The 15,142-nt window shown below is 34.5% G+C and overlaps 1 protein-coding gene across 2 annotated transcripts in view; it reads right to left on the bottom strand.

Annotated features, from left to right (window-relative positions):
* LOC118636069 (putative P2Y purinoceptor 10) overlaps positions 1 to 15,142 on the bottom strand; it is a 43,599-nt gene that overhangs the window by 19,231 nt on the left and 9,226 nt on the right. Inside the window, exon 2 of one of the 2 annotated variants that reach the window (XM_036271129.1) lies at positions 9,692 to 9,798. The exons of the other annotated variant lie outside the window; for it this stretch is intronic. The gene's annotated coding sequence lies outside the window, so the exon portion shown is untranslated. The remainder of the gene's footprint in view (positions 1 to 9,691; positions 9,799 to 15,142) is intronic. 2 annotated transcript variants of the gene reach the window in all.

The following is a 15,142-nucleotide window of genomic DNA, read 5'->3' as shown; positions in this document are numbered from 1 at the left end:
ACCCAGAACTCAACCTGGTACCTGCTGACATGAGAAGCCTCAGGCATTTACTGCCACACCAGGCAGTGTCTTGGCACCAAGCTCCCAGTGGATTTGTGAACACACAGACCCCTAGCTCACCACAAACACTGTAAGCTCCAGTGACCCCAGGTTCATTTTATGGCACCAGACTCTCAGCAGGTTCCCTATAGGGTCCTGTGTTCTCAAGGTATTGGCTCACCATGGTGTCAGCCAACTACTGTGGCACCACACTTTCAACAGACTTCCATGATTCTAGGCTCCCACTACATCCCAGAACCAGCCAGCTCCCATAACCCATGGTGGATCCTGTAGACCAGGCTCCCAATAAGCTTCCATAAACCCATTCCAGTAATGGACTGATCCCTGCAAACTTAGACACAGGGCCAACCCTAGTAGTCTCTTGCATGTAATTGACCCCCGTGTATCCAGGACACAGGATCACCTGCACAGACACAAGGCTAAATCCTATCACCACAGACTCAAGAGTTAGGCCTGACCTGCTATACCCAAGATCCAGCCCTCCCCCACCCCCCGACTCAGGTCACCAGACTGGTTCCCGTGTACAGAAACACCTAAGCCTAACTACTTGCTGACCCAAGCACCAGACTTGCAGGCTCAAGAATACCAGTAGCAAGGCCACCCATAGACATCACCAAACAGCCCAGCCATAATCTCTGGATGGGCTGATTGGTAAAGAATTTTGTCTGTCAAAGCTAGTCTATAAAAAATGGAAGAGGCGTGTACATCCTCAAAGATCATGAATAATCAAGGAAATATGACTGCACAAAAAGAACTAATTAAAACATCAATGACGGCCCCTAAAGAAATGGAGATCTATGAACTGTCTAAAAAAGAATTCAGATTAGTCCTCTTAAAGAAATTCATTGAACTATAAGAGAATACAGATAAAATATTAAATTAAACTTGAAAAATGCATCAGCCAATAAAAATTAATTAAGAAAATGTTAAAAGACAAAACAGAAATGCTCCAAGATTTGAAGAATTGACTGAACCAAAGAATTCAGTGGGGAACTTCAACAGTAACCTTGATCAATCACAATAATAATTAGTAAATTGTAGGACACAGCAGTTGAAATCATCCTGAGAAAGGAGCAAAAAGAATGAAAGAGTGGAAAAAAAACTTGTGAATTGTGAGATATCATTAAAAGAAACAATCTATGCATCAATTGGCATCACAGGAGAAGAGAGAATATTTTTTCTGCTTCTTTGTGAAAGGCTTATTTAAAGACATAATGGCTGAGAACTTTACATATGTGAGAAGAGTCAATGGGGTAAAAAAGGAGAAATATCTGTAACAAAAATTTTAAAAAAAATTTAAAAAAAGAAAACTGAGTTAAGGAAGCTAATAGGTCACCCCAAAATTTGAGCCCCAGAATATATCCAAGAAACATTATAGTAAAACAGTATAAAACTTAAAATAAAATTATATAAGAGAGCCTCTTTAAGACAGAAAACATGCTGGAAAATCAAACTGCCAACTAAGAAATCTTTGCCTGGCAAAGTTATCTTTCAGCAATGAACGAGAGATTAAGACTTTCTAAAACAAACAAAAGCTGAGGGAGTTCAACACCACTAGACAATTCTTACACGAAATGCTGAAAGAAATTCTTCAAGTTGAAATAAAAGGATGATAACTAGGAACATGAAAACGTGAAGTCATAAAACATACTGGTAAAGGTAAGTATGCAATCAAATTTTGAATACTCCAATATTGTAATATGATGTGGTAATCACTTAACTCTAGTATAAGGCTTAAAACAAAATAATTAGAAATAAGTATAGATACAATAATCCGTTAATGGATACATGATATAAAAAGAAGTAAATTATGGCCATAAAAAATAAAATATGTGATAAGGGAGTAAAGGATACAGTTTTTTGTAATGCAATCTAAGTTTAGTTATTATCAACTTAAAATAGATTGTTATATCTATAATATTTTATGTAAGCCTCTGGATAATTAAAACATCATAATATACAGTAGATATACAAAAAGTGAAAAAAAAGAAAGAAAATAAAGCTTACCTCTATTGAAAGTCATCAATTCACAAAGGACAGCAAAAGAGGAATAAAGAGACAAAAGAACTAGAAAACAACTAGACAACAATGAACATGTCATTTGTAATTTCATGCCTATCAATAATTGTTATAAATATAAATGCATTAAATTATTTATTCAAAAGGCATAGAGGAGTTTGATAAATTAAAAAAACTATACCCAATTATATGCTGCCTGAAAAACACTCACTTCAGGTTTAAGGACACACATAGGTGCAAAGTGAAGGGAGAGCAAAATATATTGCATGAAAATGGAAAACAAGAAAAAACAGGGGTAGCTATATCTATACAAGAAAAAGTGAACTTGAAGTTAAAAAAAAAAAACACCCTCTAACAAGAGACAAATATGGTCATTGTATAATCAAGTAGATTTAACAATTGTAAATATACAAGCATACAACATTGGAGCACCTAAATATATTAAGCAAATACTAACATATCTAAAAAGAGAAATAGAAAACAATACAATAATAATAGGGAACTTCAATACACCACTTCAACAATGGGTGGCTCATCTAGACAGAAAACCAGTGAGGAAATTCTGGTCCTGAACTGTTAGCATAGGTAGCTAGTTAGAATTAATAAAGGAAGGGAAAAAATACAATCAGACATTAAGCCTAATAAACTAGGGAGCTGATTCAGACATTAAGCCTGACTTACTAGGAAGCTATAATATTCTCAGGTCCCCAGAGAAACACCACATCCTCCACCAAGGGGACTTAATCCCTGAAGTGGGCCCCCAGGGGGTGCAGTTTGCTATTATGGGATTACTGAGGGAGAGAGAAAACAGTAAGGAGGAAATTTCTCTGCTGGGTATATGCACAGTTGAAGCCAGATGGCAAGGGGAGATCCATCTACTATGAGGCATGCACAGTAGGAGCCAAAATGGTAGCCATACAGAGGAAGTGCCTAGCCTGGGAAAAGAATCAGATTGGATAAGGGACACAGAACATCTACAAGAGGGATTGTTTAGAGGAAGGGCCCAGCACAAATTTCCAAAGAGCCAGGAAAGAGATTGGTTAATTTGAAAGAAAGCTTACTTTGTAATATAATCAAAGCTCAGCAAAGGCCACTCTCAGTAGCATATGTTTGCCCATTTGGTCATGATGTTCTCTCTCTGCTATGGCTGTGCCACCCCAGCAGTTGAACATGCCCAAGCTTGGGTGGGCTCCAAGCATGGGTATGGGTGCCGAAGCACAGTGCAACACCAGCCAAAGCACAAACAAGAACAAAGACTAAGCTAGCCAGATGGGGACTGACACTGAGCTGGACTAAGCTTTGACATGAACTGAACTGAACCATGGCAGCTTTCGATGCCCTGCCAATACTGGGCCAATGACATGGAATCTCTGGGCCCTGGCATTTCTGGGCATGGTGAAGACAAGGCTGGACTGACTCCTGACACCCAAACAGGTGAGAACATTAAAAGAAAAGAAAACTATAGGCCAATATTCTAGATGAATATAGATTCAAAAGTTTTCAACCATATTCTAGGAAACTGACTTTAATACCACATTAGAGTATTTTATCCCTGGAATGCAAGGAGGCTTTAACATATGAAAATATATAACTATGATGGATCAAATTAATAGAATAAAAGATACAAATTATAAAATCATCTTAATTGATACAGAAAAAGCACCAAGCAGAAAAAGACAAATACCACATGATCTCACTTATATATGGAATATAATGAACATAACAGTCTGAGGAATACAGTAGACCCAGACACATGGAAGTAGGGCACAGACTGATATCCCTCAGAAGAGGGGATGGGGGGTGGGGGGGTGGGAAGAGATAAACCACAGAACTTATATGCATGTATGCATGACCAATGGACATGGACAACTAAGCCGGGGACAGGGTGGAGGGGGGTTAGGGTGGGGGGTACCAATGGGGTAAAAAGGTAAAATATCTGTAACAAAAAAAATAAATAAATAAAATATTATTCAAAAAAAAAAAAAAAAAGCACTGAATAAAAGTCAACATCCATTCATAGTTAAAGAAAAAAAGACTATCAACAAATCTGTATAGTAAAAATATACTTCAACATTAAGGAATGTACCTCACCATATATGACAAGTCCACAGCTAAAATCATAGTCAATGGTGAAAGATTCAAAGCTTTGCCTCTAAGATCAGGAAAAAACAAGAATATGAACTCTCACAACTCCTGTTCATCATAGTACAGAAGTCCTAGCCAGAGCAATCAGGTAAGAAAAAAATAAAATAAAAGACATGCAAAAAAGAATATAAAGTTCAAAACTGTCTCTGTTTGCAGATGAGATAATCTTATATATAGACTATCCTAAAGAGTTCACCAATAACTGTCAGAATTAATCAATAAATTTAGTGAAGTTGTACAATACAAACAGCATACAAAACTCTGTGTTCCTATGCACTGACAAATTACCTGAAATAGAAATAAAGAAAACAATCTCATTCAAACTATCACCACAAATTTTAAAAACTTAGGAGTAAATTTAACCAAGGAGGTGAAAGATATATGTAGTAAAACTAAAAGATATATATATACTAAAACTATAAGACTTTGATTTAAAAAAAAATGAAGAAAACACAAACACATGGAAAGATGTCATGTTCATAAATTATAAGAATTAATGTTATTAAGTTTATTAAAATGTCTATAATTGCTAAAGCACTCTATATATTCAATGCAATCTCTGTCAAATTTCCAAAAGCATTTTTTACAAAAATAGAAAAACCAATTTGAAAATTCATAGAAAAAAACAAAAGGCCCCGAACAGCCAAAGCAACCTTAAGAAAGAAGAACAAAACTGGAGGCATTACATTTTCTGATTTAAAACTATGTTATAATGCAATATTAATCACATAGTATGGTACTGGCATATAACCTGAAACATACACAAATGAACAAAATCAAGAGCCAATTACTAATTATATATATTTGCTGTCACAATGTTTGAGAAGAGACCAAGAATACCAAGAATACATTAAATCAAAGATAGTCTCTTCAATAGATGGTGCTGGAAAATTAGATATTACCATGCAAAAACAAACAAACAAACAAACAACTACTACTAAACTAAATTTAGCGCCTAATTTAAACCATTCACATAGATTAATTCAAAATGAATTAAATATTTAAATGTAAGACCTGAAACCATAAAACTTCTAAAAGAAAACTTGAAATAAACTCCTTGGCATAGTGTTGGCAATAATTTTATGGATATAGAACAAAACAGAAGTAAACTAAGCAAAAATGGACAAGTTAAATTACATCAAACTAAAAACATTCTGCAAAGCAAAGCAATAAACAACACAATCAAAAGGCAACTTGCAGAATGAAAAAAAATATTTACAAACCATAGATGTGATAAAGGGTTAATATCCAAAATATATAAGAAACACATATAATTCAACAGCAAAAAACCAACAAACATTCCAATTAAAAAATTGATAAAATAATTCAATAAATATTTTTTAAAGAAGACATACAGTGGCCAATAGGTATATGAAAAAATGTTTGACATCACTAGTCATCAGGGAAATACAAATCAATTAGATATTACCTCACACCTGTGTGAATGACTTATCAAAAGCCAAGAGATAGCCCTGGCCGTCTTGGCTCAGCGGTTAGAGCGTCAGCCTGAGGACCAGAGAGTCCTGGGTTCAGTTCCCACTAAAGGCACATATGTTGGTTGCAGTTTGTCCCCAGTGAAGGATTTTGAGTAGACATATTGTGGTGATCATTTTGAAATATACACAAATAGTGAATCATTATTGGTACACTGGAAACTACCATGTGATTCAACATCCCTAATTCTGGGTATCTATCTGAAGAAAATAAAATCACTATCTCAAAGTTTATTGCAGCATTATTTACAATAGCCAATAGATGGATACAAGTGTCCATTGTCAGATGAATGCACATTATATATATATATATATATATATATATATATATATATATATATATATTTAATGAAATATTATTCATCCATGAAAATAGAAGGAAATTCTGCCACTTGTGACAACATGGACAGATCTTTGAGGCATTATGTTATATGAAATAAGTCAGACAAAGAAAAAAAAATCACTTTATGTTTCCACTTACATGTGGAACCTAAAAAAGTCAAACATAGAAATAGATTAGAATGGTGGATTTCTGGGGTTGTGTACCAGTCGGAATTGGGAGATGTTTGTCAAAAGGTACAAACTTCCAGCTACAGATGAGTAAGTTCTAAGAACATAGGTACAACAGGATGTCCATAATCAACAGTACTGTGGTATATACTTAAAAGTTGTTATAAGAGAAAATCTTAAATATTATTACCACAAAAAATGTAATTATGTTACTGCATGGAGATGTTAACTCTCTCTCTCTCTCTCTCTCTCTCTATATATATATATATATATATATATATATATCAATTCATGATTTTCTGCACCTCCAATTTACATGTTATATACCAATAATATCTTAAGCTAGAAAAATTAAAAATAAAAATAAATAAGAAATACAACAAAACGAAAAAATGTGACTTACAGCTGGAAAGCACAGTAAGAATTTCTGCTTCTATAGAAGTGACATTTTCTAATCATTTCAAATGTATAGTTTTGGCTTTATTAATTTTATATAATAAATAACTAGGCATTTAGTGTTGTAGTTTTATACTAAGATTTTATAGTTTGTTTAACAACAATAGAAAAAACTGAAAGATGTCTCTTTTGGATAATAATTTTTTTTTATCTTCACTCGACATTTTTTTGTTTTTTTGTTCAGATAGAGTGGGAGGGAGAGAGGAAGAGAGAGACAGAGAGAAACATTGACATGAAAGGGACACATCAAGTGGTTGTCACCTGCACGACCCAACCAGTGCCGGGGACAAACTGCAACCGAGGTACATGCCCTCAGCAGGAACCGAACCCTGGTCTCTCTGGACCACAGGCCGATGCTCTAATTGCTGAGCCAAACCCGTCAGGGCTTGGAGAATAATTTTTAAAATTTATTTACAGTTGACCCTTGAACAATGTGGGTTTGAACTATGTGGGTCTACTTATACTCAAAATTTTAACAATCCATGTATAAGTGTACCTGTGCAATTCAAACCTGCATTCTACAAGGGTCATTTGTATTTTTTATTTGTGGTTGGGAATTTGCATATGCGGAAGACCAACTTAATTTATACAAAGTTTTTTGACTTGGTGGTCAGCATACAAAACCCTGATATTGTTCAACAGTCAAATGTACTTGAATGCTGACTTGAATGTCATAATATATAAGGGGAAATTGTTGGATTAATCCTTTTCTTTAAGAAGCACAAATTGATACTTATAGTCACAGGGATGTAAAGTACAGCATAATGAACAGAGTCAATAATATTGTAGTAATTATGTATGGTATCAGAAGAGTATGAGATTAATCTAGATGATCACTTTCTAAGTTATATAATGTCTAATCACTGGATTTACATCTGAAACCAATATAATATAATATGTCAACTATTAAAAATAAAACAATTATTTAAAGTTTAAAAACCTAAAAACTGAATATTACATTATATACTTTTTAAAAAATAGAAATGTAAAATTATACCAAATTTTGGAACTCAAAAATTATGTGAATTTAAATACATATTTCTAAATAATAAATAGGTCATAGGTAAAATAAAAAATAAAATAGAAAATAATTTGAAATGAATGAAAATGAAAACACAACTTAAAACTTATTAGACACAACTAAAGTAGTCCTTAGAGGGAAACTTATAAATATCAACAGATGTATTAATATCTAAAATCAATGACTAAAACTCCCACCTCAGTAAACTAAAAATAGAAGACAACATTAAACCAAAAGCAAGCAGAAGAAAAATACAATAAATGTTAGAGCATAAATTAATGAAATACAGAATAGAATAACAATAGAAAAAAATCATGAAAACAACACAATTTTAAAAAGATTAAAGAATTGGAAAACTTTGAAAAGAGAAAAACTCAAATTATTAAAATCAGAATAGACAGAGTGAATAAATTTATGTCAAAAATTAATAACAGATTAGGTGAACAAATTTATTCAATGAAACAAACTACTGAAATTGAGTAAAAAATTTGAAAAATTTAAGTGACCTATAACCAGTAAAAATATTGAATTACTGAATCATAAAACTTTCCAGAAAGGAAAAAGCAGTCCCAGAAGTCTTCACAAGTTACTTTTACTATACTATTATTTATTTTTAAAATTTATTCTTATTAAAATATAGTTGACATACAATGTTATATGCATTTCAAGTGTGCATATATTGATGCAATATTTGTATACCTTATAAATCATATACCTTATGATGTGATCACCATGATAAGTCTAGTAAACATCTGTCACAACACAAAATTATTATATTATCGCCCAGCTGGTGCACCAAGAGGTCGCCAGTTCAATTCCTGGTCAGGGCACATGCCCAAGTTGTAGGGCAAATCCCTAGTGGGGAGCATGCAGAAGGCAGCCAATCAATGTTCTCTCTCATTGATATTTCTTTCTTTTTTTTATCCTCACCCAAGGACATTTTTGCATTTATCTTCAGATACAGCAGGAGGGAGAGAGGGAGGAAGAGAAAGAGAAACATCGATGCGAGAGAGACACAAGTGGTTGCCAGCCACATGACCCCCAACCGGGGCCAGGGACAAACTGCAACTGAGGCACGTTCCTCTAACAGAACCGAACTGGGGTCTCTCTGGTCCATGGGCCAATGCTCTCACCGCTGAGCCAAACTGGCTAGGGCGATGTTTCTATCTTTCTGTATGTTTTGTGAAACATATTCTGGATACAAGTCCCTCATCAGACAATTTACCAATATTTTCTCTCAATCTATCAGTGTCTTTTCACATTGATGATGTCATTTGGCATACTAAATTGTATTAATTTTCTTCTCAGTAAATTCCAATTAATCTACTTTTTCTATTGTTTTGTTGAGTATGCTTTTGGTGCTGTATTTAAGAAACCACTGCCTAACCCAAAAATGGAAAACTCGCTCCAATGACTTCTAACAAGAATTTTATATCTTCAGCTCTTACATATATGCCTGTAATTTATTTTGAGTTAATTCTTATATTTTTGTAATAAAGGACTGTATATTTCAGGAGTCAGCAGAGAAATGAAAACCAGTAGAAGTTTATAGATAGACGATAGATAGATGATAGATAGATAGATAGATAATAGATAGATAGATAGATAGATGATAGATAGATAGATAGATAGATGATAGATAGATAGATAGATAGATAGATGATAGTAAGATTGAGAGCAATTTATTTCAAATATTGGTTTAAACAGTTACAGGGTCTGGCAAGGCAAGTCCAAACTCCATAAAACAAGCTGTGCTCTGGCATGACATGAAGCTGCTGCCCACATGTGGAATTTATTCTAGGCTGGTATTCTGGCATGAGCTGAAGCTGCTGAAGACATGTGGAATTTATTCTTCAGGAAAGCCTCAACTCTGAGTTGAGCCTGTCCAGATTACATACAATAGTCTACCTTGCCCTGGTTGGTGTGGCTTGAGCATCATTTCATGCATCAAGAGGTTGTTGGTTAGATTATCAGTCAGGACACATACCCAGGATGCAGGCTTGATCAATCTCAGGTAGGTGTGGTTCAGGAGGAAGCCAATCGATGTATTGGTCTCACATCCATGTTTCTTTCTTTCCCTCCCTTCCTCTCTCTCTAACAAATCAATAAAAAAATATTTTAAAATAATAATGATAATCTACTTTATTTAAAGTAAATTTATTATGGATTTTAATCACATATACAAAATATCTACATGGGAACACTTACATTAATGTTTAAGTAACTTGGGACTGTACCTTAGCCAAGTTGACACACAAAAATAGAATATTACATTGTACCTCTTGTCAACTGGGCACCTATATATATCTTGAAACATACTTAATCTCCAAATAAAGACAGTTATAAAGTCATACTTCATATAACATGATACAACTATTCTGTGTACAACTAAAAACATGCTAATCCAAACTACATAAGAGAATGTAAGATCTTTGAGTGGTATACACTTTTAAACTTTAATATCCTATAATGTATGTCCTGTAATGTAAAGCTAATTTTATTAATATAGCTTATGTTGGATGATAAGTAGATAAAGATAGAAGAAACAAAAAGCCATTGTGTAGTAGTAACCTGTTTTCTCTTTGATAATAAAGATCAATCATCCAAGCAGAATTGTTGTGTCATCTGCTGGAAGCATTCTTCCCTTTGGAAGATAGACCTCTAGACCAGCAGAACCTAAAGTTGCAGGAACAAATTTAAAAATTTTTGCTAGTGCTTCTCTGAAAGTAATAGTGAGAGAGGTCACCCATTTTCACCCCTTAATTACTGAATCCATAAATTCTGGCTATGAAAGAAACAGCCAGTACACTGATTTAGAGAATCTACAGTTTCCTAGAAAACATGGTCCCAGCCTTGAAAGGTATCGTCGCCTAGCTGGTGGTGTAACCTAGCCTTGAAAGTTCATTCCATCTCAAAAGATCATCAAACTGTCTGCTTTAGGATGATGAAAACATGGTAAGAACAGTGAATTGTATGAGCAAGAGCTCATTGTTACATTTATTTTTGTTGTAATGTGAGTTCCTTGCCCAGAAGTAATGTTGTATAGAATAACATAACAGTAGATAAGGTATTTTGTAAGTCTACAGATGATAATTTTAACAGTAGCATTAGATGCAGGGAGGGAAAATCCATATCCAATGTAGATATCCACTCCAGTAGGAAGAAAGTGTTTCTCCACCTGTAATTTGTCTAATGTACTAAACATGCAACCCTTAGTAATGACATCATATCAATAACTTAGTGTTGATCTCTGTCACTGACAGATTGGGAATTCAGTACTGGTTATAACCAGATCAACCTTGGTGAGTGGAAACATATATTGCTAAGCCCATGCATAATCTCAATCCCTGCCACCATGACCACTTTTCTCATGAGATTATTGTGTGATGACAGGTGTGGCTGGTGACAGAAGTTGACAAAATTTGTCATCTTATTTATTTGATTATTAAAATCCTACCATACTAATCAGTGAACACTGATATGAGACTCAAATATCTTTACATTCCTTACCTATTTGGAGAGTTCTAATTCTGGTATTTCTTCCCTAAATTTCATTGCCACTAATCAATTTGCCAAGTGTGTTTTTTGTGAATCCCTGACCATCCAACCAAACCATTGGTCACTGCACAAGAATAGAGAAATTAAACCAAAATCCCATATATTTGTAAAGCTCAATATAGTTGATAAACCTCTGACAAGACTAACAAGTAAATAGAGAAAACAAATGACCAGTATTTGAAATTTAATTAAAGAATGCTATTGTAGACCCTGTATACATCAAAAGGATAATAGAGTAATACTACAGATAATTCTATGCACTTGAGTTTGACAACTTAGATGAAATAGACCAATTTCTTGCAATGCACAAATGACTAAACTTTCCCAAGATAAAATAGATAATATGAATAGTCTTATAACTATTAAAGAAATTTGAATTACAAAATAAAAAAACTTCAAAAATTAATTGTATGGCCCAGATCAGTTCACAAGCAAATTCTACTAAACATTTAATAAAGGAATAATAATAATTCTATATCATTACTTCCAGAAAACAGAGGGAATACTTCCCAATTCATTTTATGAGTCCAACATTTTCCTGATATTCAAACCCGACAAAGAAAATACAAAAGAAAAAATAAGACTACAGACCAATATCTCTCATGATTATGTATGTAAAATTCTCAACAAAATATTATCAAATTGAATCCATCTGTATATAATGAATCATTCAGCATAAATATATGCAACTTATTAAACAAATACAAGGTTGGTTAAATATTTTAAAGTTATGCAGTGTAATCCATTGTATTAAAATGAACATATCAACAAAGCATTTGAAAAAGTCTAACACCCAATAAGTTAAAAACCTCACCAAAAAAACTAGGAATAAAGTGAACCTACCCAAACTTGATAGACTCTAAAAATACATATAGTTAACATTATATGTCCTTAAAATCTACAACAAAGTAAGAATATATACTCTTACCTCTCTTAGTCAAGATACCAATGAAAATGCCAGCCAATGCAATGAAACAAGGAAAGGAAATAAAAGAAATAGATTGAAATAAAAATTAAAAGGATTCCAAAATGGTGGCAGAGTGAATGGAAGCTACACAAACCATCTCCCAGGACCAAACTGGAATTACAACTAAAAAAAGACAAACCATAGGAAAAAACAATAGCAAAGCAGCTGGAGAGAACCAATGTAACAATGGTCAGAAAGAGGACACAAAATCGAGCCTGGTAGGAACTGTAGAGGTGCAAGAGGTGAGAGGAGAGAGTGGGCTGGGAGCCCACAGACAGCAGTGGTCTTAGCTGTGAGCAGCTCCCTCAGAGTTAAAATCCCAAGCCAGCTCCACAGCACAGAAGGCCCAGAATAGAGCACTAAATTCGCTACAGCCACTCACTTTGGGCTCTGGCAGAGGGAGAGCAGACTGGTTTGGAACTGTGTGGAGAGACTAGGAAGCTCGGAGAACTAGGAGAGCTGGGGCAATAGTGGAGATATTTTGCTGAATCACTCCCTCACAAAACAGTAGCCATCTTGCTCAAAGAGCCCCTTCCCAGAACCCAGAGGAGAAGCAACAGCCTCTCCCTCAGAAATTTAATACCACCTAGCCAGTCCAAAGAAATGCAAACTGAAGCTCATTAACAACCAGCAAGCACCTGCCCCACCCTCTGTAAATCCTCTTACCCTAAACACCTGAGGGAGTTTTTCATTCAGCTGAGTGCTACAACCTAAGTCTCATCAGGTAACTGAGACTAATAGCCTCCAGGCAAAAAGCTAGAGGATAACTGAACCTTTCCTAAGCTTGCAAATCTACCCAGGAAAGTAAGACTTGACTGTGGTGTTTAACGTGGGTCCTGCCACGTTAAACTCATTCAAATCCAGTAGAGGGAGCTACAACTGGCAGAACACCAACACCCACAGGGGAAAATTAGGCAGGCTCCAAAACCCACTGAGACAGCCAAAGTGATGAAACAAAGAAACAAATCCCAAATGAAAGAATAAGATAATTGGACAGAAGATGAAATAATTAAAAGGTAATTGAACGGGATATCAGAGGGCAAGTTTAGAGTAATAATCATGAGGAAACTCAACAGCATGAGTAAAGATAAAGAAGCATTGAAAAGCAACCAATTGGAAATGAAGAATAACATAGCAAAAATAAAGACACATTGGAAGGAAAAATCAGCAGAGTAGAGGAGGCTGACAATTGGATCAGTGAATTAGAAGACAGGGTAGAGAAAATCATCCAATCAGAGAATCAAAAAAATAAAAAGAATTAAAAAATAGGAAGACAGACTAAGAGAATTGTGGGACAATATGAAACACAACAACATCCATATCATAGGAATTCCAGAAGAAGAAGAAAATGAGCAAGGGTTAGAGAATATATTTGAAGAAATACTGACAGAAAACTACCCTCACTTGGTGAAGGAAAAAGGCATACAAGTACAAGAAGCACACAGAACACCAAGTAAGAAGAACCCAAACAGGCCCACATCAAGACACATAGTAATTAAAATGCCAAAAATTAAAGACAAAGAGAGAATCCTAAAGGCAGCAAGAGATAACCAACAGGTTACCTACAAAGAAAACCCCATAAGGCTCTCAGCTGACTTCTCAACAAAAACACTGCAGGCCAGAAGGGTATGGCAGGAAGTAATCAAGGTAATGAAAAACAAGGATCTGCTCCAAGACTACTCTATCTGGCAAGGCTATCATTCAAAATAGAAGGTGAAATAAAGAGCTTCCCAGACAAAAAAAAAAAAAAAAAAAGGCTAAGGGAATATATTAACACCAAACCGGCAATGCAAGAAATATTAAAAAGACTGCTGTAATTAGTAGAAGAAATAGGAAGAAAAATAGAACCACACTAAATTAAAATGGCAATACATAAGTACATATCAATAATAACCATAAATTTAAATGGATTAAACACGCTGATCAAAAGACACAGAGTAGCTGATTGGATAAGAAAGCATGACTCATATGTATGTTGTTTACAAGAGACCCACCTCAGAACAAAAGACTCACATAGGTTGAAAGTGAAGGGATAGGAAAAAAATCTTCCAAGCAACTGGAAAGGAAAAAAGAGCTGGGGTAACGATACTTATATCCAATAAAATAGACTTCAATTGAAGGCCATAACTGGAGTCAAAGAAGGTCACTACATAATATTGAAAGGATCTATCCAACAGGAAGATATAACCTTGATAAAAATATATGCACCCAACATAGAAGCACCAAAATATATTAAAACACTTCTGGAGGACTTTAGAGGAGAAATAGACAGTACTACAATCATAGCAGGGGACTTCAACACCCCACTGACATCATTCGATAGATCCTTTAGACAAAAAATTAACAAGGAAACAGAGACTCTAAATGAAGCACTAGATCAAATGGATTTAATAGATATCTACAGAGAATTATATCCCAAAACTACAGAATTCACATTCTTCTCAAGTGCACATGGGACATTCTCAAAGAGAGACCACATGTTAGGACACAAACTAAGTCTCTACAAGTTCAAGAAGATTGAAATTATATCAAACATCTTCTCAGATCACAATGGCATGAAGCTAAAAATCAATTAAAGCAAAAACATTTCAACCCATGGAGGCTAAATAGCATGTTATTAAACAATAAATGGGTTACCAAGGAGATCAAGGAAAAAAATAAAAACTTCCTGGAAACCAATAAAAATGAACACAGAACAACACTAAATCTATGGGATGCAGCAAAAGCAGTCCTTAGAGGGAAGTTCATAGCACTACAGGCCTACCTTAGGAAACAAAAAAAAAAAAAATATCTAATTGACTATCTAACTCCACTACTTAAAGAACTAGAAAACAAACAAAAAGAAAAACCCAGAGCAAGTAGAAGGAAAGAAATAGTAAAGATCAGAGCAGAAATAAATGACATAAACACTAA

This window comes from Molossus molossus, unplaced genomic scaffold (assembly GCF_014108415.1).
Source record: "Molossus molossus isolate mMolMol1 unplaced genomic scaffold, mMolMol1.p scaffold_m16_p_2, whole genome shotgun sequence".
Taxonomy (NCBI): Eukaryota; Metazoa; Chordata; class Mammalia; order Chiroptera; family Molossidae; genus Molossus; species Molossus molossus.
This window is presented reverse-complemented; position numbering and strand designations above follow the sequence as displayed.